We start from the raw sequence: 23,848 nt of genomic DNA, 5'->3' as shown, positions 1-23,848 counted from the left end.
TATGTCCCTTCATATTCCAAACCACCTGGGACCAAAAGGATTATCAAGAAATGACGGAAAGAAACCTGATGGAGTAACTTTGACGCCATGGTCTAAAGGAAAACCTTTGGTCTGGGACGCGACTTGCGTAGACACGTTCGCTGATTCATACTTGTCGAAAACATCTAAAAAAGCTGGCGAACTCGCAAATTTTGCAGCGCTTGAAAAACACAAACATTATTCAGATTTGACTTCATCTAATAATTATATTCTTTTAGCATTTGCAGTAGAAACTATGGGTCCTTGGAGTACAGAATCAAAAAATTTCATCAACACTATTGGTTCGAAGTTGCAGGAATTAACTGGTGACAAGAAATCAAAATTTTATCTAACACAAAGAATCTCGTTGGCTATTCAACGCTTCAATGCTAGCTGCGTAATGGGAACAATTCCTGCGGCGAAACCTTTGGAAGAAATTTTTTATTTATAATGTAATCTGAAAAGATCCAAGTTTTTACAGGTTGGGATGAAGGCTTAGCCTGACCACCTTTTCTTGGTATATGCAAATTTCTTAAATAAATACAGCATAAAATTTTCGGGAAAAAAAAATTCAGTTTGATTTAATTAGAAAACATATTTATGTCCAAAAGTAATGGATGCAAGTATTCCGTTTCACCATTTTTTCGTTCGTATGATCGCTACCATTAAATGACTTTATTTATCCGTGTACGTTGAGTTATTACAAATTACGAGAGCAGCTTGTACAGTTTACCATTTACTTTTCAATTATATCTCAACGTAAATCATTTTTGATATTTTAATTAAATTTTACATGAATAAAATTATGGAATGAAGTAACGCGCGTTGAATGGCTTGGGAAAAAACCACAAAAATCGAAACCATCTATGCATTAAACGGAAGAAACACCGAACATAAAAACATTACAGTTTTATAATCTAAGAGTTTCATGCTTCTTGAGCATAAAATTTCTAGAGAAAAAATTCTAATAAAAGTTGAAAATGCTTGAATGAAATAGAATTTTTTTATTGGTTTTTTTCATCTAACACACCGAAACATGCTATTTGTATATATATAGTTTCCTGGGCATTGTCTAAAATTAATCATAAATTTGTTGCTTATTCGATTGAATCGAAACGCAGGGGAAGTATGACCATTACAAAAGTAGTTTCATCTTTTAAACCTGGTTCAGTCAACAAAAAAATAAAATTAGTTGGGATTGCTGCATTAACTAGCCGCTTTTTGCATATGACTATGAATGTCTATAGAAAAGTTCAAGTTTCCATTTCAGTGAACGTTTTATGAATTCATCATATCTATCCAATGTTTTTATGGATTTTGTTTTTACTTTTACGACCAACATACCAGTTATGTTACAACAGAATGACCATCATTACCATCTATGAACAATTAAAATGACGTCGTTTTTAATATGTCAAGCAGGCTATACTGGTAAACTTTATAAGCAACGGGCGCATCACGGGTTAATAACAATTTTGAATCTGCTACTTCTTTTGTTAAAAGCATAGATTTGTTCCAAGTAACTATAACACGAATATTGATGAGGTTATGTCTCTATGGATTAAATTTGAAAATTCATCTGGGCTTGGAACAGACCTATCGCATAGGGTTTATATCGAATCTTTTACTTCAGACGCTTCAACAAACATATAAGAAAACATTACCCAGGACTCATGCTTATTTCTGTCGTGTCTGTCGATAGCAGATGGTGTGATGACATAATATGCTGTAGCGGACTTTCTGAGTAATCATTTGTCCAGTGTATAAGAAGGGTGACAAATTGGATTGTAGCAACTACAGAGGGATTAATCTATTGAACACAGCGTACAAAATATATGCGGATATTTTACGGCAGCGTCTCATGGCGTATTCGGAACCAATACCAGGGTGGATTCCGCAACGATCGCTCAACAACATACCAGTTGTTTAGCATCAGGCAGATCATGGAGAAATGCAGAGAGTTCAATGTTGCTCTACACCATTTGTTTGTTGATTTTGCAACAGCTTTATTTACCTTGGGTCGCTGGTCAATAGTGATAATAGTATCGGAGAGGAAATACGTAGAAGGGTAACGCTTGGTAACAGGAGTTACTACGTTAAGTGCGAATTGTACAGATCGCTGATTCGACCAGTTGTAGCATATGGATCGGAAGCTTGGTGCATGACACAAAGTGACGAACAGACACTTTTGGTTTTTGAAAGGAGAATTCTTCGATCAATTTTTGGAGGTGTCAATGTGAACGGCGACTGGAGAAGAAGATACAACCATGAGCTGTATCAGCTTTACAAGGAGCCTGATATAGTCAAATTCATCAAAATCAATCGATTAAGATGGCTCGGTCATGTACAAAGAATGAACGAGGAACGTGTACCACTGAAACTGCTAAATACAAATCCCGATGGAAGACGCAGAGCGAGATGGAAAGATGCAATTGAGTCTGATCTAAAAGTACTAAGAGTGAGCGACTGGGGAACGTTGGCGCGGAACAGGTCCGATTGGAGAAGATTGCTGGAAGAGGCCAAAACCAATAGTAGGTTGTAGTGCCCGACTAAGTAAGTAAAGGACTTTCTGAGTACTTTTTGTTGGATTTGCAATCTATTGATCTAGCATACATTGACAATAGTGTAGTATGCCTTGATCGGGTTGCAACTAATCTAGTCAGTTTACATATATCAGTCAACATGTTCGGAAGCTTTTCAATAAATTATTTATGTTCACTTTGTAGTCTGTGGTTGTTACCTCTCAGGGAACCCGGAAAATCAACAGGTTATGGACCCAGATAACGCGGATAATGTGGAAAAAGTTCAATTTTTTATTATAATTTATTTCGCTCGATGTGAGACGATGCTGGAATTTTACGATCGGAATTGGCACAATAGCACACGATCGGAATTATCAAAGTATAAAAATGGCACGGTACTGCAGAATAAATGGTGCTGGAATCTATACGATTGGAATTTTGCAAACGCTGTTAGTTCGCTACATGAACGGAATTGGCAAAAGATCTGAACTAATGACACGTTTGGAATTTGGCATACGATCGGATACGATTGGAATCAGCAAACAAACGGAATCGATAATGAAACAATCGGAAACGGCACACGATTGGAATCACTAATCGGAAACGGCTGGAAATGACGATTGGAATGAAACGATTGTACGGGAAGTCGTGATACAGTTTCAAGGAAGTCTGTAGTGACAATGATAATCGAGGAAGTTGCGACAGTTACAATCGGGAAAGTTACAAAAAAAGAAATGGAAACGACTGGAAATGGAAATGGGAGAAATTGGAAGTGCAACAAATCAACAAATTTTTGAGATGAACGTGACGACGTGATTGATTTTAGATTTTAGCGACAGTTTCGAAATCGGAAAAGAGGATGAGGAATGAAGATCGGGAATCACGAAGATGGATCTAGAAACGAAATGTAATCGGAATTCAAAATAGATTTCGAACTCTAAGAATTTGTGCAAATTTACATGGCTGAGGAAATTATTTACTTGAGGAGGTGCAGTGCTAGATCACAAGATTGAGGAGGTGTGTTGGATTTGCAATCTATTGATCTAGCATACATTGACAATAGTGTAGTATGCCTTGATCGGGTTGCAACTAATCTAGTCAGTTTACATATATCAGTCAACATGTTCGCAAGCTTTTCAATAAATTATTTATGTTCACTTTGTAGTCTGTGGTTGTTACCTCTCAGGGAACCCGGAAAATCAACACTTTTGAAGTTTTTCTAACATTGAACCTGTTTCAATTCGGGTGCTCTAAGTCAATATTGAGAAACATTCTTTATCGAAGGAAAATATTGATTTTTCGATCGAAGTTGAGATACTTCCTGATTACACTACTATTGTTACCGGGAAGCGATTATAACAACAATCTTGGTAAACGAAAAAAAAAATCACAAAAACGAAATTGTCACAAAAACGAAACTCTACCGACATTACCCTCGTCAAGGTAAAATACACATTCAAGTTGTGATTCAATTGTCATAATTTACGATAATCGTGTTAGCATTATTATTATTAAATCAAATTGTTTGAGTGGTATGAAGGCTTAAGACAAAAACCGAACCTAGATGGTAAATTATGCCTGTGTAAACGTACATTTAGCCAAAGCAGCAGTCTTTTTTTCTCTGAACATAATTGTGATTTTTGTGTACATTGTTCACGATTGTATATACAGCATGAATGGTAATCATTTTTGCAGTTAAATTATTTTTTCTCTTTAAATACAATTAATAGAATTTGGTGTCATGAGAATTTTCAATATTTTTTTTTATATTGTCACTAATGGCCGTATTATAATCTTTGTTTCATTAAATCCTAAAGAGAAACGATAAAATGATAAAAGATATTGTGTGGATTGAAAATCGTGGAGTTAATAAAAATCGAGACTTTCGCATTAATTATTCGCATCAGCAAAAAAAAAGTTCATAAAATTTTGTGTTGTGTTGCTTCTAATTATGAATAAGAATAAAAGTTCGAATAAAAAACCAACAACAACAACAACAAAAAATTGAATAAATTTTGTCAATGTGAGAAAATAGATTACATTGAACTAGATTTCATTTCCATTATTGTTTATTTGAAATGTGTGCGAAGATGTGAAGATAAACAGACAGACAATAAGATGAGTGCCATAGAATGTGTTCACATGACACCAATGGCAGATTCAGTTCGGTCATAGTTTTAATTTGAATCATTTACAAATTGTCAAACCTGCAGACTGCCGAATCTGTTACTTCAGTCTTTGCTACATAATCTTTAGGCGTTCGGACAAAATAACTTTCGGACAAAATAACCCCGGACAAAATAACCCTGGACATAATAACCCCGGACAAAATACCTACGAAACACATATTTTAAAAACAAATTGTGAATAACACCAGCTAGCAGAATATATGGCGTAGGGTCAGTGAATCAATCACCGGATATCTTAAGTAGTAGTACTATTATAAGAAAACAAAAATTTTAGAATCTTTTTATATTATTTACTCCGACCACTAGTGTACATAACTCTTTCACAGATCTATTATATATCTCCGACCATATTCGAGTATACTGAGTATATTTAAGTATATTTTCGAGTATGTATCGACTATATTCGAGAACATCGCCTATATTCGAAAACATCGCCTATATTCGAAAACATCGCATATATTCGAAAACATCGCCTATATTCGAAAACATCGCCTATATTCGAAAACATCGCCTATATTCGAAAACATCGCCTATTTGAGAACATCGCCTATTCGAGAACATTGCCTATTCGAGAACATCGACTATATTTCGAGAACATCAACTATATTCGATGACATCGACTATATTTCGAGAACATCGACAATATTCTTGAACATCGATAATATTCGAATACGTCGACTATATGCGAGGACGTCGACTATATTCGAGGACATCCACTATATTATATGACATCGACTATAATCGAGTATATCGCATATATTAGAGTATATCTGGAATATATTCGAATATATCTCGACTTTATTCGAGAATATCTCGACTATATTCGAGTATATCTCGACTATATTCGAGTATATCTAGCCTATATTTGAGTATATCTAGCCTATATTTGAGTATATCTGGACAATATTTGAGTATATCTGGACAATATTTTATGACGTTGACAATATTCGAGGACATCGGCAATATTCGATGACATCGACAATATTCTAGGACATCGACTATATTCGAGGACATCGACAATATTCGAGGACAACAACAATATTCGATGACATCGACTATATTCGAAGACATCGACTATATTCGAAGACATCGACTATATTCGAGGACATCGACTATATTCGAAGACATCGACTATATTCGAAGACATCGACTATATTCGAAGACATCGACTATATTCGAAGACATCGACTATATTCGAAGACATCGACTATATTCGAAGACATCGACTATATTCGAAGACATCGACTATATTCGAAGACATCGACTATATTCGAAGACATCGACTATATTCGAAGACATCGACTATATTCGAAGACATCGACTATATTCGAAGACATCGACTATATTCGAAGACATCGACTATATTCGAAGACATCGACTATATTCGAAGACATCGACTATATTCGAAGACATCGACTATATTCGAAGACATCGACTATATTCGAAGACATCGACTATATTCGAGGACATCGACAATATTCGAATATATCTTGATTTTATTATAGTACATCTGGACTACATTCGAGTTTGTCGAGTATTTCTCAACTTTCTACGAGTATACGGACTTTTCTCGAGTATAGTGTATCGAGCGAATTCAGATCGACTATAATTCAGTCAATACACATGAGTCGAAAATCATAAGTGAGAATACGATCATGATTTTGACATAAGTGTCAGCGCTGCAGGCCGTGAAGAATGATGAAAAATAAAAAAGCGGGGTCAAGGGGGGAGTATCCCCCCTTGCAAGTCAACATAAACTTTGCGGAAGGATATTTTGTCCGGGAGTTATTTTGTCCGGGAGTTATTTTGTCCGGGTTATTTTGTCCGGAGTTATTTTGTCCTAGAGCCAATCTTGATCTTTGAACTTGATCTTTGCAGATGACAAATCTTTTAGAAACGGCTAGTCATCTGTTATAATGTAGTTACAACGACAGATATAAACAATGGACTCAACCTAGTGTCGTTTCATATAGAGAAACGTTTACTAAAACAAAAGAAGGATAAGATCGGATACTTTACACAAAAGAAGCAATAAATTTAATCGCTTAGATAGGTTAACAGTAGACTTCTAATGTCTGAATGTTTGAACATTTGAAGGCTTAACAATGTAACTCCTTGATAAATAGGCAACAAAACAAGACTCGAGTTTGAGTTTGATATATTATCCTCATCTTACTCAAACTCGAGTCTTCTTTTGTTGCCTGTTTATCAAGGAGTTACATTGTTAGACTCTAGAATACTCGGACAGGAGTACACTAAGGACCGATTGTGCAATTCGTTGTCTCACTTTAACTAGAATAACTAGTCATTAGCGGTTTTCTGTTAACTTTTGCAAACATTTAGATTAATTACTTCTTTTGTTTAAGGTATCGCTTAACGACAGGTCTTATACAGTAACGGGCTGTCAAATTTTATCCGATTGCATCAGCTGATTCACTCGTGCAAACAAAACTGGCTATACATATTTATACGGCTCCACCACTACCACCCGCATGCGTGGTGTATTAAATCCGTATATACACTAATAACCAGTTTTGTTGTGTATGAGTGACAAACCACTTCACAATATAAAAATTCAAGATTTAATCATTTTACAATTACATTGGACAGTAGCAATGAAACTTTAGTTAGTTATCTCCATAAATTACCTTAGGTTCTAAGCAAAGGTTTCCACATATGTTTGAATGTGAACAAATGAACGTTTTTGTCAAACCTTCATAAGCCACACATATGCGACTAAGGTTGATTCTTCTATAGATACGAAGTGCAATGTATCTACATTTATTGAGATACGCTCAAGTGGTGGCTTTTGGTAAAGAAAACCACTGACTGGCCACGAGTTAGCAAATTTGGTGATGAGTTGGAATTTCATTTCGACTATGATTCGCTAGACTTGTTCGTGCGCAAATCGGTATAGTGTTCTTAGAGCATTGTATCGAGTACCACTGTCGCCATGGCCTGACGAGAAATGGTATTTCTGAACTGCATATTAATGCAAAACGTCGAAAGACGTATTTAAATTTTCTCTCAGATCGAAACAGTGGTCGAATGTTTATGTTCTTAGGTTCTACTTGTGTTATACAAAGGCGTAGAATGAAATAATCGGAAAATTATGCAATTTGTGAAGTGCACGAAACAGTAGACGGAGAATTCGAATTGAAATTGAGACAAAGTTCAGTCTTAAAATAGGAATTCATAATAACAGTGCTCCGGCTAGGCTTGCGGTATGAATTGTTTTAATTTTATTACACATTCGCAAAGTATATAGTTGGTAAATCGATTTCGTTGTTTGCATAACAAGCGGAATGCATGGACGATTTGTTTAATTGCTGTTTAAGAAGTCGGTAAAATTAGATCGACGATCAAAATTAAAACGAAATAACAACACAAAAAATGTAAATGATGCGAATAATGTTGTTTAATTAATGTCGGTAAATGTCATAATTAACATTTCATATTGAAACATAATGGGAGCGCAAACCAATTATAACGAAGTCTATCTTAGAAAATTACTTGGGATGTTAAATATTCTACTTATTCCTATATATTGCCGAGTATTTTCGAAAAAAATGTGTAAAAGAATAAGAAACAATTTACAAACTAATTATCCAATTAAACCAACAATCGTTTAAAATTTCATCCACTGGTAAACTCTGCATTTACTACACGTCTAATGTATTAAGCAAACGTTTCATTTTTGTTTCTTAATATCAGACACAGTGTTTGCCAGTTCTTGCCAGTTGGATATACATTTACCAGATTGGTTATACGAAACGTAAATTGTTATTGAAAGTTTACGGTGACAGAAGATCGTGATCTAAATCGAATCGAATAAAAATGTACAACAAAAGAGCCTTGAGAAAGATTTAAGTTTTACAAAATATTACACCAAAGAGTTACTAAATTCAATCGTGTAAAACGTCGATATGCCCCATTGCATTCGAAGAAAATGTTGGGCTTACACTCTGGATTTTGTGTCGATTTATGCTGGTACTTTATTACAATATTTCGAATTTGGAACCTCGGAGAACTTAATATTTGAATGGAACAGAGGTTAAAGGAATGGGACACTTTGATATCGCCTTTATTCCAGACGAATTCTAGAATTCTAATTGTAAACAATTGAATCAATGAAATCCAACCTATCTGGTCCCTGTTTTGATAGCTCATATCATTTCCTTCCGACTGACTTAATAAATCGAATCATGGGCGCGCGTTAGCATAGCGCCCGTGACGCAAGTCCTATTACTAGAAAAAATTTCAAATTTTTTTTTTGTCGTAGACTGCAGAACCATATATACAGCAAATATTGAAGTTCCACAATTCAAATACAAATGACTCCAAATTACCATTAAAAAAAACTAGGCGTCCGTACGAGTTCAACGAGCTATCACACGTTCTTGCAGCTTAAAATTTGGCCACGCAAAAAATCTTCCAAGAAGCCCCATTTCCATACATTTTGGTCAATTTCAGTACTTTAAACGAAATGAAAAAATCCTACATTACTTTGTTAGTCCGTCCATCCGTCCGTCCGTCAGTGTTTCCTATCTTCTAAAGTCTTCTTTAGATTTTGTTGAAATTTTGGGAGTAGATTCTAGTCGTCATTCTAAGACATTCCAGAAAAAAAAATTTGGGGGAACCGGCCTCGTTTCGGAGCTAGGGCTCCTCGAAGTTCCCATATAAGCCCCATATAAGAACACCTTTAAGTGTGTGTGTGTGGATGGGTATGGTAGAACAAATTTGTTCGCTTTTGGTAAGCTCTGCTCGCCTCATTTTTTTCCTAAATTTAGAATTTTTTAAATTTTTCAAAATTTTGAAAAAATTTTGAAATTTTTTTAAATTTTTTAAAAATTTTTAAATTTTTAAAGTTTTTTCAAAATTTTTAATTTTTTTTCAAAATTTTTCAAATTTTTTCAAAATTTTCAAAATTTTTAAATTTTTTCAAAATTTTTAAATTTTTTCAAAATTTTCAACTTTTTTAAATTTTTAAATTTTTTGCATTTTTAAAATTTTTTAAACTTTTCAAATTTTTTAAATTTATTTTTAAATTTTTAAAATTTTGAAAATTTTAAAAAATTTTCAAATTTTTCAAAATTTTTCTTTTTTTTTTAAATTTTTCAAATTTTTAAATTTTTCAAATTTTTCAATCTACTAATTCTTCCAAAAGACCTGATATCAGTCAAAAACACTCAAAAGAGTAAAAGTGACGCAAGTCCCTGTGCATACTTCCAAAACAACTGATATCGCTGGATGTGACGCATTCTGCGCTTGTACGCAAAAACTGAGGTTACAGTCGACTAATATATCACTTTCATCAATTCTGGTCGTCTAACCATTCTTGACTGCAGACACACGCATAAACAGTGAAATTGATCGATGTTATCTTAGAAATTGATACGTTCAATCGTGTAATTTTATGTTTTGATGGGAAAGTGAGTGACAACAAAAGAATAAATTTGTTGCGACGATGTAAAAGACATCAAAAACATAAAAATGTAAAATTTTACAATTGAACATTTGGAGATATGGTGCGATTTAGGCGTTGAATGCATCGTTTACCTTTTTAAACAAAAATTTTTATTCATAAACTTAGCGACGAAATCTCATCTATTGACATTTTATAAGCATATTTTAAGCACTCAAATGCAAGATTAGTCGAAATTGCTTTCTTTTACATAATCCTTTTGTAATAGACTTCAACCGATTCAATGCCTTTATCGTAAATCATATAAACAACAAAACATGTTTTTCGTTTACAACCAGGCACTCTTCACACTGTTGTGTGTATTTTTTGATATTTATTCCGAAAAAAGAAAACGAAAGTGAATAAATACTCTCATCATGCGCGCAAAAACAACATATAAATTATCCATGCAACAAGGGGGAAAAAAAACGAAAGATTTGTGTGAATGAAAAGCGACGAACCATAAGCAATGAAACATTTTTGATTCGAAATTTGCTTTGATTGTAACGCAAAAAAGGTTATTCAATGATTTGAGTGAATGATTCAACTTTTTTCCTGCATTTCTGCTGAGCTAATACTCAATTCGAATATGCCGGTCGATAACAGACGATTGTGGTCGCTTCACACCGGGCAATTTATTGTGATGATTACATACCCTCTAACAACACAAAACCAAGATCGAGTCATTTTTGTTGTGGAAGCGAGCTCGGTTTTTAGTGCTGGATTTTCATTTCTTTTTGTTTAAAAAAAAAATCAAAAACGATAACGGTTCAGATTTAAATGTTCAGTTTTACTTATACGCTACGTTCTGTTAGAGAAGTTGAGTTACGAGGTCAAAATTATTCAAAATTGCAACATAAATTGTTAATTCTTCCTGTAAACTCTCCACCACTTAAAATGGTTTTGTGAAGGTTAGTAAAAACGTTCGGACCAAACATTTAAATTTAAAGTTTCAAAAGTAACCAACTGGACGAGACACAACGAATTTTGGGAGAATGAACTATCTCCTAATTAGCACTCGCAACAGGTCGATTTTGACCTGACCTGAACCTGAAACAGTCGACCTGAAAAGATTCCGGTCATGTTCAGGTTTCTCACTAAATATATCTGAACCTGAGCCCACTTGATTTTGATTTACAGTTGACCAAACCTGACTTGACGTGGGGTAAATTGTAATTTGAAATTTCTATGCAAAATGGAAAAATTTTACATCAAAAATCAGGGCTAAAAACCTGCCGAGTCAGCTCAGATTCGAATCAGATTTTAAGATCATGTTAAAATTAAACCAATCAGGTTCGGGTAGAGAGTTCAATGTTGCTCTACACCATTTGTTTGTTGATTTTGAAACGGCATATGACAGGGTTTTTCGGAGGAAACTATGGAATGCGATTGTGGAACTTGGTTACCCCAAAAAACTTATTCATTTGGCTAGAATGACTCTGTCACATGTGAGAGCCAAGGTCAGAATTCGGAACAATCTATCTGATACCTTTGAAGCCTTGGAAGGACGTAGACAAGGCGATGGACTGGCAGCTCTATTCTTCAACATTGTTCTTGAGAAGGTGATAAGAGAGAGCGACATGGAAACCAGCGGTACAATCTTCAGAAAGTTGAGTCAGTTGTTAGGATATGCTGATGACCTAGACTTAATTGGACGGAACATTGACATCGTTAAAGAGAATTTCACGAAAATTGAAGATAGGGGTGCTGAGTTCGGTCTCAAGGTCAGTGAGAGAAAAACCAAGTACATGACAACTTCATTGTTTGATGGCAGACCAACGGACCATACGCTGGAGGTGAATGGAAAACACTTCGAGACTGTCGACAGCTTTATTTACCTTGGGTCGCTGGTCAATAGTGATAATAGCATCGGAGAGGAAATACGTAGAAGGGTAACGCTTGGTAACAGGAGTTACTACAGTCTTCAAAAACTCATCCAGTCAAAAACACTCAGCCGCAACCTTAACTGCGAATTGTACAGATCGCTGATTCGACCAGTTGTAGCATATGGATCGGAAGCTTGGTGCATGACACAAAGTGACGAACTGACACTTTTGGTTTTTGAAAGAAGAATTCTTCAATCAATTTTTGGAGGTGTCAATGTGAACGGCAACTGGAGAAGAGGATACAACCATGGGTTGTATCAGCTTTACAAGGAGCCTGATACAGTCCAATTCATCAAAATCAATCGATTAAGATGGCTCGGTCATGTACAAAGAATGAACGAGGAACGTGTACCACTGAAACTGCTAAATACAAATCCCGATGGAAGCCGCAGACCAGGAAGACCAAGAGCGAGATGGAAAGATGCAATTGAGTCGGATCTAAAAGTACTAAGAATGAGCGACTGGAGAACGTTGGCGCGGAATAGGTCCGATTGGAGAAGATTGCTGGAAGAGGCCAAAACCAATAGTAGGTTGTAGTGTCCGCTGAAGTAAGTAAGTAGGTTCGGGTAACCTGGCTTCGGGTTGAAAACATCCAGACCTGATTCCGAGCCCTAATGCATCGCTTCTTCGATACATTTGCAATAAGAGGAAGCATACATTGGCCGAATATTACCAAAAGAAGAGAAAAACCAGCGTCCTGACCCAACAATGATGATAAGATCAATATCACATAGGAATATATGTGCGGTGTTCGGTGTTGGTTCATTAAATTACTGAAAAATGTTAATGTCAGTTACATAACATAGAAACATAGAATGTTGTGCCACAAACTATAGAAAATAATGCATTTTCGAAACGCTTGAATTGTTCTGGTCAGCGATTCGATAAATCTACATATACCGGATTCGACGGTACATTCACTTCACTTTAGCTCTTGTTAATTGATTGAAAACGGTTAGCGGTTTTCTTCGATTGTTTTATTTATAAACGCACTATACATGCATCAGGCAAGTGCGTTCGAATACGTATGTAAAGTGATAGTGTTATACGTTTTAAATAGATAAAATGAGCTTGCAGAGGCAAAATTTCCACAGACTCTCTCTCTCAGATCTGATCTGATTATTATGAATATTGTATTTGAACACACGCCGCGCCATTTATTCAGAGATATACGCAAGAAAAATCGAATAGGAAAACCTGTCGAGCTATTAAACTCTACACAAGATTGAATTATCAATTCTATAATGCAATTTTAAACTTTTCCTTTCATATATATGCATGTAACGAAAGGCCGTTAATAATTGTGCTTCACTGTACGAATAAATGCCAATAAACCCGTAAATATTACCGCGACTTAAAGTCTATTTGTCTGTTGATTAAATAAAAACTAATTCAGACCTTAAGTTGAATAAAAAATCGTTACGTGTATCTTACACACATAGAAGAGAGCAAAAAAAAAATCCAATTAAAAAATCTTACCTTGGCAAAATAATCCATTGAAAAAGAATGGCGCTACAATAACTATTAGAAACACTACATTAAATCCACTAATCAATGACCGCCATTTTCGATATTTTTGTATTTTCACTTTTTTTATATTTTTCGCATTTTTATCAACACTTTTTGTATCACCACAAAATTGCATGTTGATTCGGATATTGTAACATCTGCTGTTATAACGACGTTTCGGTGCTTTGGTATTATTCTTATTTTGTTGACGATGTTCATACGATGTCGATGTGGTCTGTTGCAATGTTTTTAGTTCATTCTGTAGATGATTTTTACTAGTTGTACTTTGATATTTATCGGTACTTTTTGTTGAAATGGAGACCATGGTTTCGTTGTGCTGTTTTTTCTTGTTGTGTAAATTAACGGTCTTTTCGGTATGATGGTCTACATTTATGAAGATTTCGCGAATGGTTTACTCTGGAAAACAATTTACTTTTGTCAAAAAAAAAATTTGAAATTTTTACCTGGTTTTTTTACAAATTTATTTTGAATGTTTTAAGTGAAATGTTTTGACTTTATGCAAGAAATTTTCATTTCATTTCCGCCAAATCTGAAACAGTCTCGGTTCGGAAATTCCATCAAAGTGTGCAGTTCTCACATCAAAAGAGTTTATCTAACGTATTCAAAATTCGTCATGTCGACAAAACAAAATAAAATCACAATTTTATCGGCAATGAGTGTGGAAATGGAATGAATTCTCGTATGTTTTGATCTTCTTCTCAGTGCCGGATTAAGACTTCCAGCCAGGGCTTACTTTAGAGAATTTTAATTCTGAAAATTCCGAAAATTCTGAAAAAATTCCGAAAAAGTTCTTAAAAATTCCGAAAAATTATTTCAGAATTTTTCGGAACTTTTTCGGAATTTTTTCAGAATTTTCGGAATTTTCAGAATTAAAATTCTCTAAAGTAAGTCCTGCTTCCAGCACCCTGGCATGAACAGGATTCAGCGTCCTATCTAATGAATTTTTAGACCCGTACGAAGTACTGGGGTCTTATAGGTTTACGTATACGTTTGTAACACGTCGAATTGGACTACCTGAGTAAGGGGAAACCGATTGTGGTTGTCTAGAGATGCCAAATCCGCGAAAAAAAAATGTCCGTCTGTCCGTCTGTCTGTCTGCACGATAACTTGAGTAAAACGCATCCGATTTTGAAAATTCTTTTTTTTCCCGTTTGGTAATGTCAAAAGACAGGCTAAGTTCGAAGATGAGTGATTTTGGATCGACCCCTCCCGAGCTGTGGCCCAATAAGTGCTTTACGGTTTTTCGAAGATATCTCCGGACATTTAAACGTTAAACTTGTAAGTGATACGTCAAATAAAAGGTATTTACAATACCGATCGACAAAAAAAAAGTTTATGGAAATCGGATGACCGACTCGTGAGTTAGACCCCTTGGTGTGGAACAGGCACAGGGCGGCAAGCAGTTTTTGCTTGTAGGTCGGCCACATTTGAACATATTTCGTCTTAGCTTTATTTAGCTTTATTAGACAGGTATTGACCGTACCAATCAGGGAAAAAAAAGTTTTTGAAATTATGTTCTCCGGAGCGTGAGCTAGGTCTCTTGAAGTGAGCTCTTATCTGGCTACTCGGCCGTACAGTGAACGTGGAGTATTTTGTCAATATCTCGAGTAAATTTTGACCGAATTTCATGATTTTTTTTTTGTTTGAAAGGTATTAACGAATGTAAAGCGTCGGTACTATTTCCGGTCTCCTAACAAAATGGCTGCCGGCGGCCATATAGGAATTTTTGAAATTTGACTTCGTACGGGGCTGTCTATATTGCCTCCGGCAATTTAATTGTATATGATAACAAGGCAAAGAGTGGATAATGTAAGTGATTTAAAAGGAAGAATAGTTTTTCAGCAGAGAAGAAAATGAAGTAAGAGAAATGAAGAGTTTCACATTAAAGGCTCTTGATACGAATAGGTGTTTCGTACGGGTCGGCGTTAGCTATGTTTATTTGCTTAAAATAAGAAAATTAAAGTTCGAAAAAGTTAAAGGGCCGGAGGCGAAATTTTGTTTATTTAAACATTCCTCAACACTTCCGGTGGCAGCGCAATCGTCCGTTTTCAATCCATTTTGCCTCCGTGTACATGACAGGTAACATTTCAAACAATGGGTTCATAATGCGCTAAATTGTTTGAACTGTCAACTGTCACGTACACGGAGGCAAAGCGGTTGACTTTGAATTCAGACTTATAATTCTAGAATATTGTAACGATGAAGCTCTAGATTTCTGCCGTTACGGTAGGCAACACAGAGTTTTACTACATATTTAGTTACATTTTTCTACGTGCTAGCGGGTCGAAAATCGTTCTTTTCATCATATTTCATCGTTATCCATTAAAATAAAAGTGTTGAATGCGACGCAGGCAAATTTGTTGAACTGAAAGATTTCATGAAACTGAAAATGTCTTAGCTAAGATCTCAGCGCCCTGGCCTGGCCCTTCAGCTGATTGGGTAATCCAGCTCTGCTTATTCTTATGTAAAAGAGGTGTCAACGATCTGATTAGATGTTAGATGTCCCACTTATCCCATGAGCTCTAATTGAAGACTTCTTTTAAGAGAAATGTAGCAATCACGAAGCAATCAGAAAATATCTTCGAATCTTGATTCATAATTCGATTAGCACGAGTCAATTTCATTTTATTATCGTATGTCCAATGGCTTCAGTTTACTTGATTTTAATACTAAAAAAAAAACAACCAAAAAGGTGTTACGTCTGTCTAAAATGTATTCCTTCTGACTGCCTACAAATTTGAAAGTAAAATAATTTTAATTTCATAAAAGGCTGAAATAATCCCTAGGTTCCATTGAAAGAAATTATGTCCATAAGTACTTCCATTCATCGATAATGTTGGAATGTAATTTTAAAAAAAATAATCTCAACTTAATCGTACTTTCGGACATCGTGACCGAACTGTTTTAAAGCCACCAAAAATATTTTAATAAAAAAGAAATGAGTCTAAAGCTCACAAATATTCTAATCGGAGAGAGATTATCACACGTTCACGATGGTATAAAAAGAAAGAAGAAAAAATTAATTAGCAGAAAAAGAGGTCAATATTGTAAATACATGACAACGAATTCCATTAGATATTCAACACATAAGCTTATGATTTAAGGTTTTTTTTTTTCGTCGTCGTCGTCGTCCAACGTAATATAGTTACCACGTGTGTCTTGCATTTCTTGAATATAATTATTCATAGTGACCCAATTAAGTACTAAAAAACACTATGTGTGCTGGTAAACGACAAGATATTTGTACTCATCGAAAAAATACAATTTTTTCTTTCTTTCTTCTCCAGTCAAGAATGAATATACTTAGAGCGGAAAGAATTGGAAACGATCATAGGTCGTACATGGTACACACACATTGTATGCCCATTATAACCATACATCGAAGCATTTGAACAAACATAAATATGAAAGTTGGATGAATCGACGACTCAGATCTTGTGTGTGCATATTATTTCCAAAATAACAAATGATATGGTAAATTGGTAAAGAAACTGTTCTGTTATGATGAAACCTATTGACCAATATAATAGTTTTTTGTGGAACTTTTTTTTTTCTCTCTCGATGAAAATAAAAATTTAAAAAAAAATATTTTTCTTAACGACGAAGAAGAAATATTAAATGTTTACATGTGAAAACATTATGCTAATTTTTGAATTAGTTTTGATTTTTATCATCAGTTGTTATGATGAATGGTCCAGGTAAGAGCGTTTCAGATGAGAAATTTAATTTATTTTTACATTTTTAATTGAAGAAGGTGACGTAGAGTATGACCATAACAGAATAAATGGCAATTCTTTTAAACTTTTATTAATGGTCGTATTACTGTCTATATGATCGAATCTTATACTTCTATTGTTCAAAGTATCATGTCCGGAGCGATAGCGGAGGACTTGACGCAGTCTAACTTCCAAAAAAAGAACGAAGAAAATTTTTTGAGACGCGGCAACTATATATAGGCGAGAATTTAAGTTTCTTTCCTTTGGCCTGTATCACCACAAATCCTATTCTATCTTATTCGCGCTTCAAATACGAGCAAAACGAGCTATCACTCGACTATGTAACTTTAAAATTGCCGGAGATACATCGTTTTGAAGTTGGTCATTTTGATAGAAAATGCACCAAATTAACGTTTTCCAAACAATCAAAATCTTTCAACTTACTCTGTATGTTTCTATCTGTCTATCTGTCTATCTGTCTATCTATCGACGGTCGATCTCGGAAACTAGTCAGCCAATCTCCATGAATTTTTGCAGGAACCTCAGGGTGGGCATAAAAATGAAAATGTGATACGCCATTACCCCAGGAAAAACCAGAATTTTGTTTTATTGGCCTCGAAGTGGTTTCTGAGTGTGGTTTTCGAGGGTCGGGAACGCGTTTTCGGCTGTAGCTTAGCTGTATTGATACCTACAGAGGCGTGCGACCCATCAAATGAAAGGTATTCGTAACACGATTCAAACAAAAAAATAATTAAAAAAATCGGGTCAGATTCGTTTGAGCTAGAGTGATTAGAGTGACCAAATTTTGAGCTACTCGAGCGTAGGATGAAAGGACTAATATTTTTTGGGTTATGAGAGATAGAGAATTACTTTCTTCAGCAAAGTCTCAGAGTTTTACGAGTAGAACAGAGGGGCATATGTGAAAAATGTCGAAAGTTGGAAATGGGTGTGTCAATTATGTTTTTAGAGGTATTTCTTGAATGGTGGCAGATAGAGAGTTACTTTCTTCGGCAAAGTCTCAGAGTTTTACGAGTAGAAAAGAAGGGCATTTGCGAAAAATGTCGAAAGTTGGAAATGGGTGGGTCAATTGGGGTTTTGGAGATATTTCTTGAATGGTGGCAGATAGAGAATTACTTTCTTCGTCAAATTTTCGAATTTCGTCAAATTTTCGATTTTCGTTAAATTTCGTCAAATTTTCGAATTTCGTCAAATTTTCGATTTTCGTTAAATTTCGTCAAATTTTCGATTTTCGTCAAATTTTCGATTTTCGTCAAATTGTCGATTTTCGTCAAATTTTCAAATTTCGTCAAATTTTCAAATTTCGTCAAATTTTCAAATTTCGACAAATTTTCGAATTTCGTCAAATTTTCAAATTTCGACAAATTTTCGAATTTCGTCGAATTTTCGAATTTCGTCAAATTTTCGAATTTCGTCAAATTTTCGAATTTCGTCAAATTTTCGATTTTCGTCAAATTTTCGAATTTCGTCAAATTTTCGAATTTCGTCAAATTTTCGATTTTCGTCAAATTTTCGAATTTCGTCAAATTTTCGAATTTCTGTTATAAACTGTTATAAAAAGCAGTGTTCTAAAACTTCTAAAACGACTGATATCCCAACAAAAATCTCTTCGAGAAAAGTGTGACGCAGTCTTTGAAATACAATTTCTAAAATGAATGATATCGTTAGAGTTGACGCTTTCAGCTTCGTTACGCAAAAATTAAATTTTACACCCAATTTTAGTTCAAACAAGCTGGCTTAGGTTTTCTCATCATCTGCCAAATAATTTAAAAAAAAAATTTTTGACTGGAAACAACCAAAATTTTACCAAAAAAATCTGCGTCGCAAAGTGGCAGATGTTCAGGAACAGACCAGCAAGAAAATTTATCTGCCACATGCGACGCAGATTTTTTTGGTAAAATTTTGGTTGTTACCAGTCAAAATTTTTTGAACTAATTGGGTGTAAAATTTAATTTTTGCGTAACGATTGACTAGTGTTTGATGAAGACTCTTTTGTTTCTTTAGTCTTACTAATTCTGCCGAACGAATCATAGGGTGGATCGGTTTATAATTTTTAATTTCGATTCAAAAAGCACATAGTGTTCCATGACCTTAGCCCACTGATGATTTTCTGGAAGACCTTTTTGAGTGATTTAATATTCTCTATCAAACGCTAGCTAATACTTGGAACAATGGAAGTAATAGATTCGATAATATTGAAATTGATACGATAAATAGTCCGATCGTCCCTATGTCAATCATAGCGCAAAGTTAATTGCAGCTTCACGAAAAGCTAGTAATGAAACAACTCACGCACGGAATTTTGAAAACCGCCACATTTTCTGTTCTGTGTGTTGGCTTGAGTTTTTTCATGCTAGCGATGCGAAAATCCTTATTTTTTTCCACTATGAAAATGGCGTTTTGTTGTCATTCCGAGAGGCGCCATTTTTGGTGAGAAAATAATCATTTTCCACGGCAGAGTAAAATACACCAAGCAGGAGCGCTTGATGTGACTAGGAACCTGAACAGTCTCATATTTTGCGAATAAAATTAATTCAATTTATGTCAGTGTTCATTGCCGTTCATTTTGACATAGTGAAGTGGGTCAATTATTTGACGTTTCAAAAACGAACCGCTCCTGCCTGGTTAATTTTACTCTGCCTTGGCAAAACTAGTAAAAAAACGCCGGTAAACCACATAACACAAAATTTGTCGGGGTTTAGAATCCCACGCATCTAGAACAAATTGTTGGAGACACGAATCTAGAATGTGATGTGTTTAAGCACACGATTCGCAATACAAACAAGTAAAAATCAATTTCATAATCATTTTTAGGTCTTTTTTCTTCTAGAAAAAATACCCTATTATGGCCGGTTTGTCTGTCTGTCTGTCTGTCTGTCTGTCTGTCTGTCTGTCCGTCTGTCTGTTCCACAAATTTGGTAGTTTTGGTAGCTCTCAGTCGGTAGTTGATATTTTTGGTGGTTGGTAGTTTCGAGCTGGATTAACATTCAAAAATGCAAAGCCACCATGAGCATATCGACACCAGGCAAATAATAATTATTTGTTATCTGATCACCGATAGTTCACAGTTAACATTGCAATTCGAAAATTTGGTAGTTGGTAGTTGGACTACCAAGGCTATAATTGACTACCAAACGTAATTTTTGGGGAAGAGATGTTTACTATTCGAGAACTACGCACCGACTGACGAAATTATTCTACATGCTCGGCTACTTATAAATCGGAAATTTGGTAGTCGGTAGCTTTGGTAGTTGGTAGTTGCGAGATGGATTGACATTCAAAATTGCAGAGCCACCATGAGCATATCGACACCAGGCAAATAATAATTATTTGTTATCTGATCACCGATAGCTCACAGTTAACATTGCGATTCGAAAATTTGGTAGTTGGTAGTTGGACTACCACCGCTATAATTGACTACCAAACGTAATTTTTGGGGAAGAGATGTTTACTATTCGAGAACTACGCACCGACTGACGAAGTTATTCTAACTGCTCGCCTAATTATAAATCGAAAATTTGGTAGTCGGTAGCTTTGGTAGTTGGTAGTTGCGAGATGGATTGATATTCAAAATTGCAAAGCCACCATGAGCATATCGACACCAGGCAAATAATAATTATTTGTTATCTGATCACCGATAGCTCACAGTTAACATTGCGATTCGAAAATTTGGTAGTTGGTAGTTGGACTACCAAGGCTATAATTGACTACCAAACGTAATTTTTGGGGAAGAGATGTTTACTATTCGAGAACTACGCACCGACTGACGAAGTTATTCTAACTGCTCGCCTATTTATAAATCGAAAATTTGGTAGTCGGTAGCTTTGGTAGTTGGTAGTTGCGAGATGGATTGATATTCAAAATTGCAAAGCCACCATGAGCATATCGACACCAGGCAAATAATAATTATTTGTTATCTGATCACCGATAGTTCACAGTTAACATTGCAATTCGAAAATTTGGTAGTTGGTAGTTGGACTACCAAGGCTATAATTGACTACCAAACGTAATTTTTGGGGAAGAGATGTTTACTATTCGAAAACTACGCACCGACTGACGAAATTATTCTACATGCTCGACTATTTATAAATCGGAAATGTGGTAGTCGGTAGCTTTGGTAGTTGCGAGCTGGATTAACATTCAAAAATGCAAAGCCACCATGAGCATATCGACACCAGGCAAATAATAATTATTTGTTATCTGATCACCGATAGTTCACAGTTAACATTGCAATTCGAAAATGTGGTAGTTGGTAGTTGGACTACCAAGGCTATAATTGACTACCAAACGTAATTTTTGGGGAAGAGATGTTTACTATTCGAGAACTACGCACCGACTGACGAAATTATTCTACATGCTCGGCTATTTATAAATCGGAAATTTGGTAGTCGGTAGCTTTGGTAGTTGGTAGTTGCGAGATGGATTCATATTCAAAATTGCAAAGCCACCATGAGCATATCGACACCAGGCAAATAATAATTATTTGTTATCTGATCACCGATAGCTCACAGTTAACATTGCAATTCGAAAATTTGGTAGTTGGTAGTTGGACTACCACGGCTATAATTGACTACCGAACGTAATTTTTGGGGAAGAGATGTTTACTATTCGAAAACTACGCACCGACTGACGAAGTTATTCTAACTGCTCGGCTATTTATAAATCGGAAATTTGGTAGTCGGTAGTTTTGGTAGTTGTGAGCTGGATTGACATTCAAAATTGCAAAGCCACCATGAGCATATCAACACCAGGCAAATAATAATTATCTGTTATCTGATAGCTCAGCGGAGAATTATTCGACCTCAGCCGATATTTTTATTCAAAGAGGTGGCATTATTAGACTTAGCGACATCACCGATAGTTCACAGTTAACATTGCAATTCGAAAATGTAGCAGTTTTGGTAGGTCAAATAGTTGGCAGTTGGTAGTTCCAAACAGAAATTAGAAAAAAGACCTCACCAGGCTTTAGCCGGTCTATTCTTGTTGTAGTTCTTTGTACTGCTGTATGCCCGAAGACATAACGTGCAGTTCTGAGTATGCTGCATGCATGTTAGACGATTATGATGTCCATTCTATTAACATTATCATAGGTGGTGGGCATTCATTACGATGGTGAATGGAAAATATTCAGGGTCAAAGTACTCAGTTCGTCATCATATTGGTTGATAACGGGTGATTAGTCGCTTCCCAAAAGGCTAATTACAAAGAATTATGAACTTCTCATTGCTTGTACAAATTCGCAGCTTACAATGGAAATGTCTCGTTAATTTATTTTTTTAACCTTAATGAATACGGCAAACTTGGGTGCTACAACACCAAATAAACGAAATTTTTAAATGTAAGAAAAAAAAAACACTTCTGCCGATGAATTTATATGTTAATGTGAAAACTAAACAACGAAATGTCTGTGGCAGTTAAAAAATAAGAATTTACTAAATCTGAAATTAGTTGAAATTTCGAATCAAATCATTTGATTTTATGTAAAAACAAACAACCGAGCGACGAATATAAATTTTACCAAAAAAAATTCACTTTGCATAACTAGTGACTTTTGATATTTTGATTTGTGTCCGCTATATTTGGACTCGAAGTAATATTCCAGAATTGTAATAGTCACACCACCGGTTGAGTTATAATCGTCATCGGAAACCGTTGGCTTTCGAATGGAAATTCAACTTTTTCGCATGTTTGACATTAGTTATATACAAACTCGAAAATTAAGTGGTCCGCCAATATATTTCAATAACCATAGCCAATTTCAAACTCCACCTATTACAGCTTGCATTTTATTTTAAAGATCAAAACATTCACTAAAACAGGTTTGTTTCCACATTAATTACATTTAAATTGTAATATGTATGAATGTGTTCATAAAATGTAACATTTGCACTATTTTCCTTGCATTAAACTGTGACTTCGAATGTTTTCATGTGTATAACAGAATACACGTACATAATATTCAAATCGGTATTCGCAACCGAACACGAGCACCCACTTCTTTTTTAGGCCACTTTTGACTTCGATTGAAATTTATTCAAATAGAATTGCGGCAAGAATTTTAATAAATTTTTTTTATCTCGTTGAAAGTTTCATCTATTTCGGATTGGAAAACATTTTTTTTAAATTACCAAAAATGACGAAAAAGAAAAACGAATTTCCACCCAATATTCCACTCGAGTTCAATAGCGTTCGAACCGACTCACTATCCAAACAAAAGCGTAACTAGTTCACCGTAAACAAAATCAACCAAGAAACACAATTTATCTTCCTATGTAAAGATTTAAACTTCGCGATCAAACTTCTTCCTTGATAAATCAAAAGAGACAAAACAAATGAACATTTACTACACACTGTTGTGGTAAATGCGTCCGTACCGTTCACCAGTCCAATGTAAACTGGTTTTGTGCTCAGTAGTTTAGTATGGTCATGTGGTATATAAAACGAATTTTCAACAAATAAAATAATTTCAGACCTTTCTCTTTAGACTATTCTTCGTTCGCGCCAC

At 35.1% G+C, this 23,848-nt stretch overlaps 2 long non-coding RNA genes across 2 annotated transcripts; one reads left to right on the top strand and one right to left on the bottom strand.

Moving 5' to 3' along the window:
- The first annotated feature begins 7,265 nt into the window (after positions 1–7,265).
- LOC119070264 lies at positions 7,266–19,781 on the top strand. Its single transcript, XR_005086493.1, has 3 exons — positions 7,266–7,276; positions 16,156–16,159; positions 19,687–19,781. It is a non-coding gene; the product is annotated as an uncharacterized LOC119070264 (long non-coding RNA).
- LOC119070263 lies at positions 13,930–23,731 on the bottom strand. Its single transcript, XR_005086492.1, has 2 exons — positions 23,472–23,731; positions 13,930–14,005 (listed from the first exon to the last, which is right to left on the bottom strand). It is a non-coding gene; the product is annotated as an uncharacterized LOC119070263 (long non-coding RNA).
- Between the last annotated feature and the right edge of the window lie 117 nt (positions 23,732–23,848).

Source organism: Bradysia coprophila (genome assembly GCF_014529535.1).
Source record: "Bradysia coprophila strain Holo2 chromosome X unlocalized genomic scaffold, BU_Bcop_v1 contig_675, whole genome shotgun sequence".
NCBI lineage: Eukaryota > Metazoa > Arthropoda > Insecta > Diptera > Sciaridae > Bradysia > Bradysia coprophila.
The sequence above is the reverse complement of the archived record's forward strand: the minus strand, read 5'-3'. Positions and strand labels throughout refer to the sequence as shown.